The 22,139-nt window shown below is 37.1% G+C and overlaps 1 protein-coding gene across 1 annotated transcript in view; it reads left to right on the top strand.

Annotated features, from left to right (window-relative positions):
* RALYL (RALY RNA binding protein like) overlaps positions 1 to 22,139 on the top strand; it is an 846,180-nt gene that overhangs the window by 82,678 nt on the left and 741,363 nt on the right. The window contains exon 2 of the mRNA XM_074318489.1: positions 9,947 to 10,032. The gene's annotated coding sequence lies outside the window, so the exon portion shown is untranslated. The remainder of the gene's footprint in view (positions 1 to 9,946; positions 10,033 to 22,139) is intronic.

The following is a 22,139-nucleotide window of genomic DNA, read 5'->3' as shown; positions in this document are numbered from 1 at the left end:
TAAGCTGGCCTAAGGCTGGGACACAAATTCTATCTCAAAGGATAAGAGAAAGAATTTGCAATTGCAAGTTTTTAAAGGAAATGCTGTAAGAAAAGGGAGGTCAGGGGCTCATCCACGAAGAAGACTGTGTATGGTTTTTGTGAAGCCGAGAGAGCGCTGACGTCCTCTTGACCACAGTGGGTACAGAAACACTGGACAAAGTTCCTACAAACATACAGATCATTCATTTTAATCCACAATCCAAGAAGGTTCAGTCCCGTTAGCCTGACTCTGTAGAATAAACTCTAATACACAGGTACATTAGCTTCTTCTATCGAAGCTAGTTGTCAGTAGAATTTGATACAGCCAGAAGTACTTCTACCTAATTGACTCTAACGTGGAAAGTTTTACTGAGCAATCCCTTCCTTAAATTTGCAAAATATAATTGCATTTTCTCTTTCATATTCATTCAATTGTCAGCTGAGGGAAGACAAACACTTTCTTTTTAAAGATTTGTGGCAAGCAGTTCAAGTTGCAAACTGCAGTACTACAGAATTTACCAATAATTCACAAGCTAAAAATAGCTCAAGAAATGTTATCCTTCGGCTATTTATGTCTTTGGCAAAGAAAGTTCATTTATTATAATTACCTATTCTTTACACTTTTACATGGGATATGTCAGTCTCCAAAGTATTGTCTCTAGACAGTGAATTCTAAATTCCAGGAAGTAGATCTTTTGGAAAGAGTTTCTAAAGAAAAATTTGAGAGCAGCATTAGCCCCTGGGCCACCAACCACTGTTAGGTAGCAGCCCTTCTGTCTAGTGACAGTGCAGTATATGAAGCCAGTGAGATTGTGAAGAGACAAGTGCAGATCTAAAACCACTCCACTGTCAGAGATGAAAAGTTATCTTATCAATCTATAAACATTTGTATATCTGAGAGAGAATGATATATTTTAACTATTGATATCACAGTTAAAAACAGATCACAGATACAGTTTTAAAACTATATTTTAAGTGAAATATATATTTAATTATGTAATTAACCTAGAATTTTTCACAACAAAATTCACAAGTAGATGAAGTAGAGTGCCTGTTTTTGATTTCAAGTGGTGGAAACATAGGTCTAAGTAATTTAACCCAAAAGGGCGGAACAAATGTTACCAGGTAAATATTAACAAAGGAAGATAGCAAAGCTCTTTTAATCACACACACACACACACACACACACTATTCTGAAGACATGGCATCTCTTTCCCGTCTCCCGTGTTGCAAATCCTTTCCTCTGCACCTGAGCACCTACCTGTTGACAAAGGTCCCCAGAGGGTGGAGGTTTCTCCCCGGGATGTCTCCAAGAAGAACACCCTGAGTTTAGATTCCTGGCCTCCAGACCCCTAGTGAATACTTCTGTGTGGTTTTAATCCACTCAATTTGCTGTTCTTTGTTACAGCAACAATAACAAGCCATTAGGGTACCTACTGAGTCAGCGATAAATGTAGGATGTGAAATAAAAACTTCTATCAGGACAATTGCTCCTTCATCTCAACCCGAGTCTCAGTTTCCTGGAACTTACGATGAGTTGGTGATGATACCTGATTTCTGACGTCTATTACAACTGAAACGGTGTATGGTTCTGTCACCAGAGAGTCACGGGGATGTCCCTAAGAGGACTCAACCAGGCGCAGCAATGACAGCGTTCTTGTTTGCACGAAAAAAAAGACGCAGGAAGGTGAAAGTGATGTCTTGAAAAGGAATATATACACAATGGAATACTATTCTGCCATAAGAAAAGATGAAATAGGACCATTTTCCACAACATGGATGGATCTTGAGATTATTATGTAAAGCGAAATAAGTCTGACAGAAAAAGTTGAGAACCATATGATTTCTCAGATATGTGGTATATAAAACTAAAAACAACAAAAGAACAAGACAAACAAATGAAGAAACAAAAACTCATAGACACAGACAATCGTTTAGTGCTTGCCAGAGGGTAAGGGGGGAGGGGGGTGGTAGATGAGGGTAAAAGGGATCCAATATATGGTGATGGAAGGAGAACTGACTCTGGGTGGTGAATACACAATGTGATATATAGATGATGAATTACAAAATTGTACACCTGAAACCTATGTAACTTTACTGACAATTGTCACCCCAATAAATTTTAATTGAAAGAAAGAAAGAAAGAAAGAAAGAAAGAAAGAAAGAAAGAAAGAAAGAAAGAAAGAAAGAGAAAAATAAAAAAAAAGAAAGAAAATGAAAGTACATACTTGAGAGGAAAGTGCAGGTAACTCAGAGAAGAGTTGTCCCTAGGAAGTCCTGACCACGGTTATTTCTACCTCCTCGGGGCAGGTTTTGTTAATGTGCTATTGTAGTCACAACAATGTAAATGAGATTATAATGACATTATAATTACTAAGGTCAGGTCCAGGTCATAGGATCAGCCTAGCTGGAATAAACTGGTTCTTGTTTTTCTCCAGCTGCAGGTACCTGATACAGTCACTTTGTTACTGGTTTAACCAGTGAAGCACCTCCCATCAAACCCTGGTGGGGGTTGTCAGTTTCCTGGGCTACATGTCCGGCCTCAATTCTATGTGGGATTATATAGGACTAGATGATTGTGAATGAGCAAATCTGAGATTTTGTGGACCGGCCTTTGTACCAAATAAGTAACCTTAGTTTGTAACTATGAATACTGACTTTAGGATGGCTAAAACATATTATCGGCAACACATTTCTGCTAGATCCCCAGAGACTTCCAAATATGGGTACTAATTAACATATCTTCCTAAAATATGTAATTATACAAGCAGAAAAAAACACTGAAAGCCTGAAACCTGCTGTGACAATAGGGAATTGTGGGTTTAATCAGTTTACATTTAGAATAACAGATTGCATAGCCATGGGTGGGGGAAAAAAAAAAAGGTCCCCTGAGGTAATTTTATCTCTAATCTATAATCCATAAAAAGGGAACAAATTATGTGCAATCCATCACCTTTTAATTGAGCTGTGAATTTGAACTGTTATAGAAATAATTAAATGAAATCCATTTGCACAATTATCTAAATCTATACTTCCTTTTATGTGACTAAAATTATTATTTTGTGGGGCAATGAACCTTGAACAATTAATTGTGATGCTAAATATTAAAACCGAGTCTTAACATCACACAAAATAATTTATAACTGTGTAATTATGAAATTATTGTAATGTGGCTGCTTGAAATTATTAATGTTTAGGGAGTTTATCTGAAAAAGATTAGAACACAGTAAATAGATGTACCTTGGAGTTTTAAACACTCACAAATGTGGAAGGACAATTCAGTGAGCTCAAGGGAGTCAGATTTATCTTTTGAACTTAGATTTTCTTAGGACATGGAGGTCTAATAGCAATGGCTCCAGAGCCACCTTCGAACATGAAACCACCGTGGGGACAATGAACCCTCTCCAAGTTAATGCAGCTAATTGCAGACCCATCTATCTCTGTGCATAATTTGTGTTCTGGCAGTAATTCTCCACTTAACGTTTGCAAAAACTGGAACCCTGAAATGATTATTTAAATTCAATTGGCTTTCTAAAAGCGTAACAAGAATAGATTTTGTTAAGAAGATAAATATAAGGCCCAAACTACATTCTTCCTGAATAATTAACTCTTTATGAGCATCACGGGATGGAGTATTTGATTCCGCATACTAAGACCATGAACAAAATGTAAAAGACAACGTAGTTATTTAAAAACCTAACAGAAAACCCAGTGTTTCAAATATGATTTTCAAATGTAGCGCTCTCTACTAGCATCACACATACATGCTCTTCTGAGCAGATGACATCTTCTGTGCTTTATTTTCACATCACTGTTAGAATTAACCTCAGTATTCTCGAATTTCTTTCTAGTGCCACTTCCTGCCAATAGGATTATTTGAGATATGCCATAGTATCATCGGCATAACTTGGCAAGCAAGTCCTAAACAAGAGTTGGTACAATAGTCTCTATTAATAAAAATGTATAAACAGAGAAGCTACGAAAAGAGCATCAAGTCTCTATAACAAAAGATTTTGTGGTTTCTTATTTTAATCAAACCCTTTGGTTGGGAAGCATTTAAGCTAAGAAGACTTTCTTAGCAACCTATCTTCCATCTCAGGAACAGCTAAGAACATATGAAAGTCTTTCACTGGTTGAACCTACAGAAATCATCACACCAGTGATACTGATTCAGTGTGCAGCGAGACAATGCCTGTTTCCACGTTTTCTGAGGAATCCAAAACCTTCTCTAAAACTATGTTTGAATATGAAGGGAAAGAGGTGATGCAGATTAGAAGCAAATGTGGGAAGCATGTATCACTTCTAAAGACAGTCTTATTCTACAATGAATGATTAACCAAATGTACTGACACTCCCTGCCTTACATTATTTATATTATACATATATATATATATATATATATATATATATATATATATATATATATATATATATATAATATATAGAACGTCCAACAAAGCATGTGTACAGTTCTGGGATATCCTGGACCAAAGAGGAAGTCGTAATAGTATATGACTTCACAGAGCTGTGGTGGGAGGTGTATTCCATCTCCTATATCCTCTGCCCTTTCCTGGTATTAAGACATCAGCAAGATGACCTCGTCGTATTTATTTTTATATGTATGTAGTGTGTGGGATGTAGCACTTGATGGTAAGCGGTGATGGTGTAATAACTGATGGGATATCAAATTAATATTTATTTTCTTCTTATTTTTGGAACACGCTGTTTTAACCAAGTATATTGCCTTTAAAATACTGGTATTATACTATCAGCAAATTGAAAGACTCCGAATTGTGAGAGACTTGCTCTCATGGAATTTGTCATTGGATAGTCTCCCATGAGCCTTTCTGGAGGTATAAGGAGACCATGAGTAAAATAACAGGAAAAAACAAAGCAAAATAGAAAGTAAATTGAGTTCATGAGGGGCTAGGCCTTGTGGTAGATTTACCTCCCCACCCACACACACTACCGCTGTTCAAAAAATGGTCTTAAAAAATTCCACATGTCCGCATTACTTCTCCTGTACTGGTTCTAGCACAATAATAGGCGTAAGAGGGTTAGGGTTGGTGCAAACAGCCTGTAAGCAGTTTCCTGCTGCCTCTTCCTTGCAATCAGAGATGTGTGGGTGTGACACATCCTACCTCATCAGTCACACACATTGTGACATACATAAGTACAAAAAAGGACGTTTAAAGGTACGTGTTAGAAAAGGAATGAATGGTAGGTGCCCCAGGAAGCAGCTCAGATGTAAAGAAAGCAGCATGCACATGCTGTGCATGCTTAATGATCACTGACGCCAGGAGGCCCCCCCATGCTTCCGAGAAAGCACACCATGTTTACCAGCCCATTTGTGTGTTGCTGTTCTGGTTGGCCATTTTGAATATTCTCCTCTGAACTCCAGCGTATCTCCAGACTCAGGCATCACTTGCTTCCTATTTCAATGAGAAAACAGAAACAATGAGATGCGAAGTACCACAGCCTCTGCCCCCACCCCAGACTAGGAAGTCGCGTCTGAATCTGCAGTCTGCGTAGTCTCCAGTTAAACGTCGAGACTGTCCATACTCTTCATTAGAGTCAGACTAGCTTTCTTAGGTGGGTTTCTCCCCTAAACAGACCCTGAAACAAGATTCACTTCGAGGCAGTTTACTCTGGAGATGATGCTAAGATACAAAGCTGGTGCACACGGGGAATATGAGTGGGGGATAGGGGGCGGGTCTTCTCCAAAGGTGTCCACATTCTGATGCCTGGAACCTGCAAACATTACTGCATTTGGGAATAATGTCTTGCAGGTGTGATTAAGTTCAGAATTTTGAGATGAGGTTATCTTGGATTATCTAGGCAGGTCCTCAGTGACATCACAAGTGACCTTAGAAGAGAGACAAGGCTATTAGCACCAAGAAGAGGAAAAGCAGTATGACCTGGAGACCACGACTGGAGGGGCAGGGATGCAGACCCAAGTCCCATAAAGCCCGTGTTCAGCGGAAGCTGGAAGAGGGATGGGTTCTGCCCCACAGCCTCTGGACCGGATTTCGGTTCAGTGGTCCCGACGTCAGACTGTTGGCCTTGGAACTGTGAGAGAATGCATTTCTATTGTTCAAAGCAACCAAGTTTCTGGTAATGTGTTACAGCAGCCACAGGAAACTAATACAGGCTGATACAAATACAAAGCGATTACTTCCTGTTACTTCCTACTGAAAGTAGAATGTCAATCATGGTTTCAACAGTTTTTCCTGGCTTCCTTCTTGCCTGGCATTTAAATGGAATCTGGGTGTTACTACAAGGAATTAAACCTGTGTCAGCATTCTATATTTTCAAATTAGCACTTTTTAACAACTGGACCCAAAAATCTCGTAACAAAAACCTGACGGAATTTGAATTACTTTGGTAAACTTGATATAGTTTGTTTTTACACATTAGGTTTTGTGGGTTTGTAATGAAATGTGTTGTGAGTGAGACTAATTTTGTAATGCCAAAATAAACATTTCGGACCAGCACTTTGGTACAAATTAAATGTTTCAGCAATGAGACTCTAGAACATTGTCAAAACTTGTGTAGAGAGTGGTTAGAGGATCTTAGCTAATATGCATTCAGACAGATCCTAGCCCAAATCCAAAACGTCATCCATTTTTTATAATAATAATAACTATTTTTATCAGAGTTTATACTTAATTAATGTTATTAATTAATGTTAATGTAATGCTTATGTGAATTCATCTAGGAGATAATTAAGTTCTTATCCACCTGCTTATGAGGGTCTTTCTCTCAAATTTTTCATGATTTGCTAATCAATCCCTTTTGGATTGATTTTTTTTAAATGTCATGTGAAGGTCAATTAATTAGTGATTTTAAATTGTTTAAGGTACATGTAAACTTTCAATGCCTTAGAAAGGAAATGTAAAACTCAATAATATAAGTTCACAGAAAGAAAAAAAATAAATTTAGCATAATTTAAAATACATTTTAAAACATGGGAATGAATTGCCTCAATTTTGCCAATAATTGTTTTTTTAGACTGAGTATCTTATTCCCCTTAAGCATTATTGGTTTGAGTCGCCTCGTTACTATAATCCAAAAGCCATAGGAATCATTTCATAATCACTGCTATACCCCTGACAAACAGGACGGTATTTGTCACATAGTAGGTGCTCAGAATACTGATTAATGAAATATAATTGTTATGATGTAAATACCAAAACAATATCCAGGCCGTTACACAAATGGTAAGAAGGATGTTCTCTTTAATCCTGCCCCAATGGGGCTGCCATGGTCTGGAGTTACTTTTAATAGTTCATCCCGGTCATATATAAATTCTTCAACAATTTGAAGTCATATATGAAAATGTCATAGAAGTATGTGGTTTTTATTTAGGAATGAATAAAATAAAATGCATAGATACTACATAAGAGGATAAATGATTTTGACAATTCTATATACGCTCATGTAACCACTATCTAAATCGAGACAGAATATTACCTTCGTACTAGAATGTTCTCTCGTGTCTCTTAATTGTATTCTTGAATTAATATAACTGAATCATGCACAATGTGCTCTTCTGCATCTAGCTTCTTTTGCTCAGCATTTTTTCTTTTTTCTTTCTTTCATTTTTAACGCTGTAGCAATGCTGTGGCTGGTGCCCATATTTGTACCTTGTATTGCTGCGTAGTATTACATTGCATGAACATATGAATATATGACAATTTGACATTTGTTTCTTTCCAACTTTTGGCTACTATAAATAAAACTGTTAGGAACTTATTTATGCAAGTCTTTCTGTATATATATATATATATATATATATATATATATATATATATAAATTTGAAATATGTAACTATATAGGAGTGGGATTGCTGGGTAATATAGTAGATTTATTTTTAACTTTATGAGACTGTCAAACAACTTTGTAATATGTTTGTACCACTGTATACTCCCATCAGAAATCCATGACAGTATCGGTTGTTCTAAAAGTTGGTGATATTTAGTATTGTTAATATTTTACTTTTTTCCTATTCTAGGAATTGACATTATAATATATTGTAATTTACAATTTCATCATGTAATGATTATTGCGCACACTTTCATGTGTGTATTGGTCATGGGTGTACCTTCTTTTGTGGATTGCCTTTTTAGATCTTTTTGCCATTTATAATTTTGTATGTGCATGTGCTTGTAGCATTTACTTGTAGGATTCTTTATATGTTGTGGATATGAATCCTTTGTGAAATATGGGTATTAAGGATATTTTCTCTGATGATAGAATTTACCTGTTCTATTTTTAATATCTTTGATTAGAAATGATTATCTTGCTTAAGTAAAATTTATCATTTTTTTTTCTACGTTTAATGGCTTTGGGTATTTGTACAGAAAACATAGTTGCTTATTTCAAGATCACAAAGTTCTTCTTCTGTGTATTCTTTAGAAGGTTTATGACTCTAGTTTGGTTCAGTCCATGATCCATCTTGACATATTATTATTGTGTAAATTTTTAGTATTAAGATAGGATCAAGGTTTATTTCTGCATGTGTATATCCAGTTGGTCTAACACCATTTGTTGAATTGATTTTTCTTTCCCCACCAAATTGCATTACCGCATATGTCTAAAATCAATTGATAATATATGAGTGAGTCTATTTCTGAATTTTCATTGTGTTCCATTGATCAATTTGTCTATACTTATGCTAATAAAATGCTATCTCAATTGCTGTTACTTTACAGTAATATATAAAATAAATTGCAGTCTGCCAAATTTGCTCTTGCTTTTTAAGCTTATTTGGGCTATTAGAGATTCTCTGCATTTCTATATAAAATTTAGAATCAGCTTGCTAACTTTGACCAAAAACAAACACACACACACAAAAAAACACACACACACAAGCTTACTTGAATATTTTATGGGGCTTTGTGCAAGCTACAAATCATTTTGAGAGGCTAGCTACCTTAACAATATTTATACCTGAAATCCAGGAGCACAGCATGCTTCTCCATTTCTTAATAGAGTTTTAAAATATTTCTCTCTTATCCATGATTATTATTTCCCTTTAGTGTGAAAGTCTTGCATTTCTTTTGTTAAGATTTTTTTAAATAAAATTTTGATGTTTTGAGGCTTTTGTAGCACTATTTTTAAAATTTCAACGTCCAATTGTTTGCTTTTGGTATGTAGTAATACAATTAATGTTTTAATATTGACCTTGGATCCTGAGATTTTGCAGAATTCATTTATTAGTTTGTAAATATCTGAGGTTTTTAACACATATACATACACATACATATTCAGTTGAATTGTATTTTAAAACCTTTTCCTACTCCTTTCTCACCTTTATGCCTTTCATTTATTTGTCTTTTGTTACACTAGATAAGAATACCAGTGAACTACTTAATGCATATGATGAAAGTAGACATCCATTTTTTTTCCTAATCAGGAGAAAGTTTTCAGTTAAGCATGATGATAACTATAAATATTTGTGTACGGCTTTTATCAGATTGAGGAGGCCCATCAATGAATTCTTCCGTTATTTTTTTATTCCTTCTCCTAGTTTGATTTCCTTTTGAACGTCTCCCATCTGTTTACACATGTTGTACAAGTCGTCCACTGGGTTACTGAACATTTTGTATCTTTTTTTTTAAAGTCCTTTTCTGCTAATTCCCATTTCTGCATGCTGGCTTGTGTTGGTATTTTTTCTCTTGTAACGGGGCCTCCTTTTTCCACTTCCCCACATGTTCTGTGCTTGTAAAAGAATTGTAGAGACTGAAATAAGAAATATTTATAATTCCTGCTCTTTCTGTGTCAGGCAATTTCGGTAGAAGAATAAGTCCGTTTCACTCAGAGTTGAGCTAGTTCTGTGTTGGGTTGCTGTCTGTATTTATTTTGATTCAGTAAATCTGTGGCTTCAAATGTCTTGAAATGGATTTTTTTTCCCTTTTTTCAGGCAGGGATCGGAATGTGGGTCCTGGCAAGGCTCCCGTGGTCTGTCGCTTCTCTACAACGCAGTCACCACCGTCTGGATTTGCACAGGTATTTACTTGGCGTCCTTCGCGACGTCGCTCTGAGTCGCATTGCGGTTGCCCAGCTCTGATGGATTTCAGTTGGGGGGGACGGTGCGTACCCCGGATTTCTCTCCGCTCTCTGGCCATCGTGTGGCTTCTGGGGGTCGAGCCCTGCGCTCAGCAGCGCCCCTGTGTTGATTTGGGGGCTCTCTCTTGGTTGTTGGTCGCTACTGCCACTTTCAGGACCCTGCCGCGCACTCCGCGTGGGCCGTCGCGTGGTGGGTAATTAGTTTCAGTTTCCCTGGACCACCCCAGCTTTGAGTGATGTGGTGGTGCATTCCTTGCTCTGGCAAAGTCCAGCCAGGTCGACCGCAGGTCATTTCTCTCTGCAGTCCTGCCCTTGGCCACCTGCCCACCTGCAGTTTTGCAAAACTCTTTACGTTCCCAGGGTTTTTCCTGTGTCCTACTCACTTGCCTCTGCGTGTCCTGGGAAGGCCCCTCGGGCAGCAGTGGCCGGTGGATGACTGTGCCTGCGGTTCCTCGCGGTTGTCGTCGGCCAGGCCGGGCCTGACCTGGGCGGTGAGCGTTTGTGGAGGCTCCACTGGCTGGTTCTCACCAGCATCTGTGCACTGTGGGCTCCTACCTGTGCTGGGCTCCCAGCTGTCGCAACGGGCCTGTTTCTGTCCTGGAATTGGAGTTTCTTTGCCGGTTCAGCTCAGTGATTTTTGAGTTTTTATTTTTATTTTTTTCATCTTAATTAGGAATCTTGTCTTCACTGTTATTGTAGCCGAGATGGGCTCTTGGAAATTTGCATATTCTAATCAGAATGGGAAGCCAAATGGTATGAGTTTTACCTTATGTAGTTTTTGCTTTATGCATTAATGCTTGCAGGAGGCGACTTATTATTTTATAGGTTCCTCTATTATTAAGCTAGATTTTTCACACAAATAAATAGTAGCCCCACGTTTGTGATACATAATGAAATTTTAGATGCTGTCCCTGGGATACAGCAGATGCGAACAATTTTGAATGAATCTTTGATTAGAGAAATGTGAAGTTAACAATTAAATTTATTTGAGCCGAAATTAGTAATCTGTTGCTGGCCCTTCTCCCATTTTAAATACACCGGCTCTTAATAAAATGAAATAAAACTTGGGTTTTTTTATCTGTCATTGGGGCTTTTTCATTACAGTCCATCAATGGAGCCCACTGTTCTGCCTCAAGTAATAACCTTTCCTGCTCCTGCTTTTAAAATACCGCTTGATGATAATGTTTTACCATAGCCTATCGTTAAAATTAATTATTAAAGGAATGGATCTGCCAAATAATATTGCTAGATATACTAGAGGTTTTCTCTGTATATTATGGAGAAGTAGCGTATCTGCATATCAGTAGAACAGTGGAATTATACTGTATTCCACTGTCAGTCCTTACATTTTTTTACAAGGTAAAGTATAAGCCTTATTAAAATATACACCTTCATCTAAGTTGTTTAGAAACTGATGGGGCTTGGGAAACTTACCCTTTATCCAGTTGTTCTTCTGGCTGGTTAAATAATTCAAACAACATACAGAAGATGAACAGGCGACAATCAACTTTTAATACGTGCACGCAGGAGATTCACATAAGCATGGACATTGCAAACACTGTGAGGCAAAACGAGATACATATGTCATTATCGTCAAAGGAGAAAGGGGAAATAAGACAATTCACAGCTAGACATGTTTTTCTCGGCCGCTCAGAACAATGGGACGGGGAAGCCTCATGAACAGGTTGTCCATGCATCCTTCCTGTCTGCCGTACTTAATTCTTTTGTGCTGAAGTGAACGTACAACATGTATTATGCTCAAGTTCCCTTCCTAAAGCAGGTTTCCTGTCTGAATCTCTTTAAGAATGAAATGGGAAGGTAAAAATTGTCTTCCTGAGTTTGTTGGGCTTTAACTGTTTTCTGCTGGAAATCACCTGCATGACATAATGGCACATTCCCGGATGCTTAGGGTCCCTATAAAACCCACTGGTGCTTTCGGAATTGTCTGATTTTGTTTTCCCAAACTTTTGGTCTTAGAATCACTTCACACTCTTAAAAATGACTGAGAACCCTGAAGAGCTGTATTTATCAACAGTTATCATATTAAAAGTTAAAACTGGGGAAGTTAACGTATTTATTATATCATTTAAAAATAACTTAAACACATTCTATATTAGCACAAATAATATTTTGTGAAGGATAACTAATTATATTTCCCAAAATACTTTGTCTGTTCTCTTGAAAGTTAGTCGTAATACACATCAACTGGATTTTCTTATCCACTTTTTCATTCTATCTATTGTAAGATCACAGTTAATGTAACCTCAGGGAAATTCTATTGTATACCAAACGAATGAGAGTAAAAAGACAAATTATGTCTTCATATTACTATGGAAATCATTTTAGGTAGGCAGATACCTTTTTAAGGGTGCTTGAGCCACACTTTTAGGACCAGAAAACCATTGAGTAAGACACTGAAATATAATTGGTTAAATGCATAATTGTGGATAATTCTTCTCTTAAAACCTGATGTTTGATACCACTATGGCTATCTCTTATGGATTTCAAATTTCCCCGAAGCACTGCAACCATGAAGATTCTCCAACCTCTTTGGCAAAGGTAATTTGAATCATATAATGTGATGTCTCTAAACCAATTGTACTGTTTATTTTTCTATGAGTTTTAGTACATACATGTCTAGGACCAAATAGATGCATTTTTCACACTAAATCAACGTAGAGATTGCATTTGGTTTAGGAATAAAACTATGTGTAATTTCTGTTTCTTTCCATCTTGGTGCTCGGTGGATGTCCAATCGATGTTTACTGAGTTTACTTCATTTAAACATCTGTCAATGAAAAGCATGCGTGCTTAGTGTGGTAGGCAGCTTCTGACATGGCGCCTCATGATCCCCCCGATAGTCATGCTTGTTCTCGCCCTTTAAGTGTGGGTTGGACCTAGTGACTTGCTTATAACCAATAGGATACACCAAAAATGATGCGCTGTCACTTCCATGATGAGGCTGCAAAAGACTGTGGCTTTCTTGTTAGGCCTCTCTCTCTCTCTCTCTCTCTCTCTCTCTCTCTCTCTCTCTCTCTGTGTCTTTCTCTCTCTCTCTCCCTCTGTCACCATCTTGTGCATTCGTGCTTGCTTAGTCAGATGAAGCAAGTCATCATGTTGTGAGAAGCTCCATACAGAGCCCACGTGGCTCATAACACAAGGGCAGACAACTGAGGTCTCAGTCCCACAACCCCCAAAACCCTAAATGCTGCCCACTAACACAGGAGTCAGCAAAAGAGCTGATCCCTCCCAGTCACGCCAGGATTGACTTCTGTTGGTGAGAGATGCAGTCTGAAGGCTCAGTGATGATGTAGTTAGACCCCTGACCCACAGCACCTGTGAAATTGTAACTGTGGTTAATTTAAGACATTTAGCGTGGCGATAATTTGTTATGTGTAATAAATAACTCAGTACTCTCAGTGAGTATTGTGTTGGGGGTACAATGACCTGGCTGGTAACACTACCCTCGAGATGCTCTTAGACCTTTAGGAAAGGTGATTCACAATATGGTCATTTGTAGTTTTGGAAAGACAAATTCAATTTTAAATGCCCGATCCATAGCACTCCTATTACTTAATCAAGTTCTTCTTTTAAAATGGGGTGTTTTACGTCATGTTGGTTTTATCTTGAACATTTAATCATATTACGTTTTTATCTTGAACGTTTATCTTGAACATTTAATCATATTTCTACAAATAATTGTGTTCTGATATAATATACTCTTATACTTTAAAGTTTGTTGAATCATTTTATTATAATCTTCGACTATATGTCTATCTCTGCATCTGTACCATCTCTTCCTTTCTATATATAAATGTAAACTGAAAATACTTAAAAATTGTCTGACTAGAAGTGTCTAAGTGCAGTTTAAAAGCAACTTGTGGAATTAGAAATCCTTAAAACTGGAATTAGTACACCAACTGATTACATTTTTCATAAGTAATTATTGAATATAAAAATAAAATTACGAACCTGCACATTATTGAGACGAGCAGGTCTCTTTTTCATATTATATCACAGATATAGACACTGTTGCCTCCTGTAAGAATCAGACCCGATGCAGCAGCGTCAGCTGTTTTCATTTTTGTAGCATCGTTGCAAAGAAATGTGGCTGAGAGTAATAAGTAGAAACAATTCAAAAGTTTTGTTCTGACAATATCATGCAATCATTTGATCTCTTTCTGTTATATGCCCCAAATTTCATACATGTATATTACTTGAATTCTTTTGAATGCAAATAATCGGGAACCACAAGTTGTCAAAACAACTGTTACTAAGTATCATTGACTTTCTCAAACCTGACACTCACATTTCACATTAGCCTTTTAGTTACTAAAACATAAGCTCTGTAAGGCAAGAGGATTTTTGCCCGTTTTGTTCACTCCGGAATCCCTATTGTAATGGCACTGTTGTATGATTAGGGGCAGATGACAACTTACTAATTTTTTCCCTTTGGTAAATGTGAAAGAAATTAGAGTATGTAAGGGAGGTCCCTGCATGTTTTCTGATGACGGACAGATTTTTCATGAATGGGTGCATATTGAAAAGATATGAAGATGGGCAAAGTTAAAACTGGTGTGTACCCTTTGCCCTAACAGCTTTCCAGAGGCATGGATGGTCCAGTTTGAACACAGGACTTCATTCTGACTTTGTCTCTCTTCCCTTGCGAGAAACATTTCACTGTTGAAAGAATCCCAGGACCTATAAAAGCATCTGTACTTTGTAAAATCTATATCCTGACATCTTTTAGATTGTTGATGTATGTCCTCAACTCCAAACAGAATTTTGGTTCTCATTCATGTGAATTCATGCATCCCTTCCTATACGTACAGTGTCTAAAAGTAACTGCTATCAACTCGATTGTACAAGCTGCTTATCTGGAAGCCATCTTGAAGCCTTTGTCTCTTTCGTGCACTGCAACTAATAAATCATTGTCCACAATCTGTCTTACTACCCACTATACACTTCAGGCTCTCTTTCCTTCTATAGAGACCCACTACCACTGCCACAGCTTAGGCAGGAAGATCCTTCCACAGACTTTTGCAACAGTTTCCTAAACATTCTTCCTTCACCTTCCTGCCTTCTAATCCACTCTCCAGAGTGCTGTTCATGTGGTTGTTGTAACAAGCATTTTGTTCATTTCATCTTTCTTCAAAGTTCATCAATGGTACTCATTACTGAAGTGGTAAAATCAACAGTAATGAAACTCTTCATGGTGTGACCTCATGTTCTAGTCATGATTAGGCGTCGCCATACTTTTTCATTAATAAAGCAATATTCTCATTTAGTACACTCGGGTCTCCATTTACCCTGCCAGCAACACACACAACAGTCCATGGTTCTTGCTCAATGCTTCCTAAGTTCCTGTGCATTTCCCTGCTTCATTCCACTCTTTCTAGCATTTTCCAGCACCTTCCATGCACTCTTCAAGCAACATCTATGAGGTGTCTACTTTGTAATCTTTGCAATGCTAGACCTCATGCTTTGGAGGAGTGTACAGTTTCTCCTGATTTTATACCTAATGAACTTTTACTTACGTTATAAGTTTCATCTTCAAAGTGTCCATCTCTTACTTACTTAGTAGGTTAATGTGACCTTTCCAGGCAGAAGTAACTGTTTTATTCTGTGATTACCAACACACTTCTTTTCAATGCATCCAGAGCACCCAGCATTTGGAATGTTGCATTCATATGTTTGGGTGTCCATTATTCCATTAGGCTGTAAGTTTCACCAAGTCAAGAAATCTTTCCTTTTTTTTTTTTTTTTCATTCCATCTACTATGTAGATTTGAGCACATGGTAGGTGCTTCACGATATCCTTTAAATTAACAAGTTTTTGGGTGACAGTCTTCTGAGATCTCTCTGCACATTTGCAAGCAATTACCAGCTCTAATTCGTCTTTTGGAGCAAAAATTAATATAAGACCCGGTCTTATATTATATTAATAACCCACTCTTATAGTAAAATAAGACCAGGTGTTATATTAATTTTTGCTCCAAAAGACACATTAGAGCTGATAGTTGGCTGGGTCTTATTTTCAGGGAAACCCAGTACTTTCTTAGATCATGTAGAAGTTTTTGGACTATGCTAACAAGCAGAAGAATTGGATAAAAGCAGTGCCTTGTTATGAAAATCAATGGTGATATTTAACCACATCCTACTCAGTATCAAAAGCTGTTAAATTTGAATGCAAATAAAAAAGTCGTCTAGTTGAATTTTTCACGTGAAAGTTATACCAAAGGAAGCCTTACAAAATGGAATGGGGAAGTGGGGCTTCTGACCTGTAGCTCCATCCTTCCAGGGCAGCTCATGCTTTCTGTACTAGACAACATGCTTCTTTTTGTTCCTGTGTTTTGTCTTCAGCCAAAGAAAAGAGTTTCTATGAATCACCATCACTGTATAATTAGTAAGAGCCCAGTATGTAAATTGGGGTTTGTTTTTCATCCCATCACTGACTTACGACAATTTTAATTCCAAGAAATAGAAAACTCAATCCAAATTTATTTAAACAATAAACAGAATGTATTGACTCATTTAATGAAAATTCCTAGGGACAGTTTGCTCAAGGTTCTGCCATGATTTGTTCAAAATTCTCTAAGCTTATGATCTGCCTGTATCAACTTCCTCTTCAAATTGGCTTCTCCTACTTGAGCGAATGGCTCCAGCAATCACAGGTCTCCAATTAACAGATCGTCTTGTGCAGAGCGGGCTTTGCACTGAATGAGCCATGACTGGATTTAACCCCTTGGCCAGGGAGAGACCGTGCACTAATTATTGTAGGTTTGGTTCCTTTGGTACCATCACTGTGGTAAGGGGAATGGGATTTTATTTGCTGGTGTATCACCCAAACAAGTAACTCTTGCCACATGGGGAAATGGTGAAGTGGATGGGTGAAGATAACTACAATAAACAAACTATAAAGTATCAGGTAAGGGAAAAGAGTAACGTAATTCACATTTTAAAATCACTGCTGTTTACTTCTATGGTTAGACGAATTTACTAGAGGTAGTTGTTTACAATAGAATTGCCGAGCATACACTGGATCCAGCTATTTATACCATCAATTCTTCTCCCTCTACTGATGGAATCTTGTCCCTCAGCATACAAAAATGCTACTATTTGTCATATATATATATAATAAAACAGCAACAACAAAAACCTCTCTCGACTTGCCTTATTTCTGTCTTTCATCTCATAGCAAAACTCCTCAAAAGAATTATCCATATATACGATTCTCTTCTTCCGTGGTTTTCTAAACCCACTGCAATAAAACCATTCCCCGCTCCCCGTAAGATCACTAATGACCTGTATGCTTTGGAATCCAATGGTGAGTTTGAATTTTACATCCTACTCTACCTGTGCGAACCTTTTGTCTGGTTGAACTACTTCCATGAAATGTTTCTCCTTTACTTGGTTGTCAGGACACCATAATCTGTGTTTCTTTCTTTTCTTTCCCCCCTACAAATTCACCGGTCATTTCTTCTCATTTTCCTTTATCAGTACCCTCATGTTTAAGAACTGTTAGTACAAGAATACTTTAGGTGTCTTTTCTATCTACATTTACGTGGCTTAGTAATCTCATGCAATTTCTTGGCTCTAAATACCATCTGCATGACAAAAACTCCCAAATATATACATCAGTAATTTTGTATTCTCACTTTACATGTAGATTTGTATATGTAAGAATCTATTATGTGTGTCTACTTGACCAAATTAAATCTCAACCTTAATATCCTTTCCTTACTTCAAGTTCACCTTCTGATAGGCCATTGAGAAGCATGCCTGATATTCCCTATTAAAATGGGTGGCAGTTCCATTTTTCTCACTATTCACTGCGAACACTTAGGTAACACACTCTTGACTTCTTTACTTGTAACGAAGCCAGATGAGGACCATCCAAATTCCCATTTTTTGATTCATAAATGATTCGCTGAACTTTTTTGTACCCGCTGATTGATTCAAAATAATACATTTAACTCAAGTTTGGTTAAGATTTTTCTTTTCCCCAGACTCTTAACATGCCTCCTTTTACCTAAATAGAGTGGGGATGAAGGCTGAAAATGGCTAGTGAGGAGTTTGAGAGGTTATTAAAAATATGCTTAAAATTCAGTTGCATTTTTTTAAAAAAGTTGTAAATTGGTTGTAGCTTATTTTTTTCCTAATCTTAGTCATGAAATCATTAAAACCACTGTTCCAATAGTTCCAATCATTCATTGAAAATGTCAATGAACAATTTTTAAGGCTTGGTTCTATTCCCCAAATCATGCAATCAGCTTGTTCTCTCCCTAGTCCACTTATGTAATTGTGTTTTGTTAAAAATCTGCGGTTTATACTTTGGACAATTAAATGACACAAAGATGGATCACAGGAAGAGCCGTTCGTGGTAATTGAAGCAACGCCATTTGCAGAAGTTTGAGCTCTGGTGCACAACCTACTGTTCACCCTTTGTCGAAAAATTACCTGGCTCCTCAGAACATACCGTGTTCTCTATACTATCTTGTGACTGTCTTTTTCCATGAAAGCATGATGGATGTAGTATATATAAATCCCCAGTCCTGCTAGTGAATGGAGGGCGCAGCCATTAATTAAAGTGTGACCATTGCAGTCTATAAAGTATAGTTTCCACCAAACTGGCAGATGTTACTTGATTTATTTCTCTTTGTTCAAGGAAGTAACAAGGAATATAATTCACCTTTTCCTCGCTCCATCTGTACAACTGTGTGTTTTCTCTATAGAGCACGGAAATGCACACACACACACATGCACACACATATTTTTGTTGTAAACCAAACAACTACACAAGTGAATCAAAACACTGCTATGCTCTTATAAATGTGATCTTCATGTAAAAATATATATTATTAAATTGCGTCAGTGTAAGTATTTGATTTTCCAAACAAATACATCCAAATATATGTGATATGTTACCATGAAACAACAAAAATGAATGTGATGTTTATGAGAGCTACTAAAAAAGAAGCAAATTATACATTTAAATAAATTTGGAAATAGTCTGAGACCTAGATAAATAGTTTAAATAAGCAAACATGGTAATTGGTACATTTGTTTCCAGTTCAGAGGCAAATAATTGCCAAATGTCTGCTTGCAGCTTTATAATTGTTTTCACCTACACTTTAGTCAGATTTTACTAATAAAAATACTTGTACCACATTCTATTATTACATTAGGATTCTAAGAAATAAAGGGGTATTAAATTTGAATAGTTTTGTATAGAAAATGTTAGCAATGTTATTTATGTTGAAAGAATTAGCTGCCTTTTTAATAACTGAAAACTGGGTAGTATTTAACATTAAGGAATAAAATAGTGGATTGCAGCTCTTTCACACTTATTCCAATTTTAAGTATCTTATTGTAATTCTAATAAAAATGAACTATATTAAACTTTGGCCTAGAAATTATGACATTACATAATTTAATAGGAAAATTTTTTAAAAACTTTTTTTGCAGGGTTATATCATTTTAATGATGCATGGGGGAGTGAGGCAGAATAAGAGTGTCCGTGGCAATAGAAGTTTTAAATCAATTGCCATGTTGTATTATTCGCCCAAAAATAGACTGTGAATCTGGAATATTTTTCAGATTGTTCCCAAATTTAAAAATGAATTTTAAAACCCTAATAACCTTGTCAGATGAACTCTCTGTATCCCACATGGGAAGAATATTAAGTACCTTTTCTTCATGAAACAAGTTGTTTATGTATAACAATTAAAATATAAAACAATTGTTTATTGTGACACTTGCTGGGATAATCTTAAAGCAGCTGGTGCATTAGGTCCAGCTCTATGAATTCTTGTACTAACTGGATCTACTGTCAAGAATGGCCAAGGCTCTCGAATTTTCAATCCTAGATAACAGGTCTATCAATAATTAAGGGCACGACATCTATCTGACTGTCAGTTTTGCAGAGTTTTTATGAGTATGTTAAATAATAATCGGCTTCTATTTTTATTTGTGTCTATTATTTTAGAATGATTGATGCCTCTCTTCACTTCTGTGGTTTTATTTTTATACTAGTTTTCCCAACTCATTTTCTGTCAGTTTTAAGAATCTGGCACTTCCCAGTTGTGACTTGGGCAGTAGACGGTTATTATATCCACGTCTTCCTCAGTTTGTGCTGCTCTAACAGCCACTTACTTGCACTGTGGTCTTGGAGGGAATATCTGATCTCTCTCACAAAGCAGAAAATCTATAAACCCTTCTGACACCATGCGTTTTTAAATCATATAGTGATTAGTGATTTCCTTACTGAACTTCATGAAGGACTAACATTCTATATTTAAATAATTCGGTGCATATCTGTTGTGGATCTGCTATCAGCTAGCGTGTGTTCTAGGCCATGGGTGACATCGGTGAACTTAATAGGCACAAATCACTACCCTCTTGCGGTTTCAATGCTGCTGGGACTCTAGCTGATCAAGGGAGTAAATGAAATGCATAGCAGGTAGGATAATGACAATTGCTCTAGAGAAACATAAATGGGCCAGGGGTGATGGAGGGTAGTTAGGTGGAATGGAATTTTCAATAGTTTTCAGAAAAGGCCCCCCTCACTGGGAGACTGACATTTAAGTGAAGACCAGAAAGCATGAGAGGGTGAGCTTGGAGCAATTGAGGGAAGGAAATTTCAGCAGAGAGAACAAATACAAATGGAGGGGAGACGTTGATTCATGTAAGCAGTGGAAGGGGAAGATGAAATAAGGAGTCAGGCGGTGAAGGGGCTTATAGGCCTTTGTGTGATTTTGTTTTGACTTGCAATGAGATGAGAACCTCTTGGAAGAATTTGATAAAGAGAATGATACACTCTCACTCCTATCTTAACAAGGCCCAGCCAACTTCTGTGCTGGAAAGCTATTTTAAGGCAGAAAGACAAGTTATAGAGACCAGTAGGGAAGCTTTCAGACTGATCCACTCTTACTGAGCACGTGCGAGCAAGAGTTCAGGTTTTATTTATTTTCTTTTTTAAAGATACATTTCCAGCTTTATTGAGATATAATTGATACAACATTGTGTAAGATTAATGTGTGCCACATAGTAATTTGATATATGCATATATGACAAAATGATTACCATAATAAGGTTAGTTAATTTCACACAGTTATGCCTTTTTGTATGTGTGAGAACTTTTAAAATATACCCTTTTAGAAACTTCAAATATATAGTACAGTATTGTTAATTATAGTCATGCTGTATATTGTCTTGCAGTCGAAAGTTTGTACCCAGTTTCCCCCACTCCCACCCTGGCAACAATTAATCTGTTCTCTTTTCCAGATTAATTGTTGATCTTTAATTGTTGATTAATGAGTTCAGTTTTTCTTGAAAATTCCACATATAAGTGGAATCATACAGTATTTGTCCTTATCTTTGGACTTATTTTACTTAAGTTAATGTCCTCAGTGTCGATGGCTTATGTTTTAAATGTAGAGCCAACAGAATTTGCTCTCGGAGTGGACGATGTTGTGAAAGGAGTTAATATGGCTCTAATATGTTGGGACTGAGCAGTTGGAACGATAGATTTGTCATTACTAAAATGTTACAGACTGCGTGAGAAACAGATTAGGGGCTTGTGGGCAGCTCAGAATGTTGGTTCGGACTAGGATGAATTACAGGTGACAGAAGTTGAAATGGAGGTGTCAGCAGGCAGTTGTGTACAGGATTCTGTAGTTCATGGGATCAAATATTTAAGGATGAGGTCTTCTCCATATCTTGATCTGGGACTGAGAACCACCAATGGAGGCGGAGAAGTTGTTGGGTAAAAACAAAACAGAACAAAACAAAATACTCCCCCAAATAGGAAATTCCAAAGCCACGTGAAGATGGTGTTTCAAAAAGTTTTTGATCAGCGGTGTGCTGCTGAAGATGATGGAAGGTGAAGAATGAGAAGTGACCATTTTATTCACCAAAGAGGGATCAACCCTGGCTGGAGAAGAGCAGTTTCAGTGGAGAGGAAATGGCAAAGGACTCATCCATTGATTTCAAGATAATATGGTTGGAGAGCAAGCGAGTGTAGAGAACTTTTTCATAACTGTTGCC

This window comes from Rhinolophus sinicus, linkage group LG14 (assembly GCF_036562045.2).
Source record: "Rhinolophus sinicus isolate RSC01 linkage group LG14, ASM3656204v1, whole genome shotgun sequence".
Taxonomy (NCBI): domain Eukaryota; kingdom Metazoa; phylum Chordata; class Mammalia; order Chiroptera; family Rhinolophidae; genus Rhinolophus; species Rhinolophus sinicus.
This window is presented reverse-complemented; position numbering and strand designations above follow the sequence as displayed.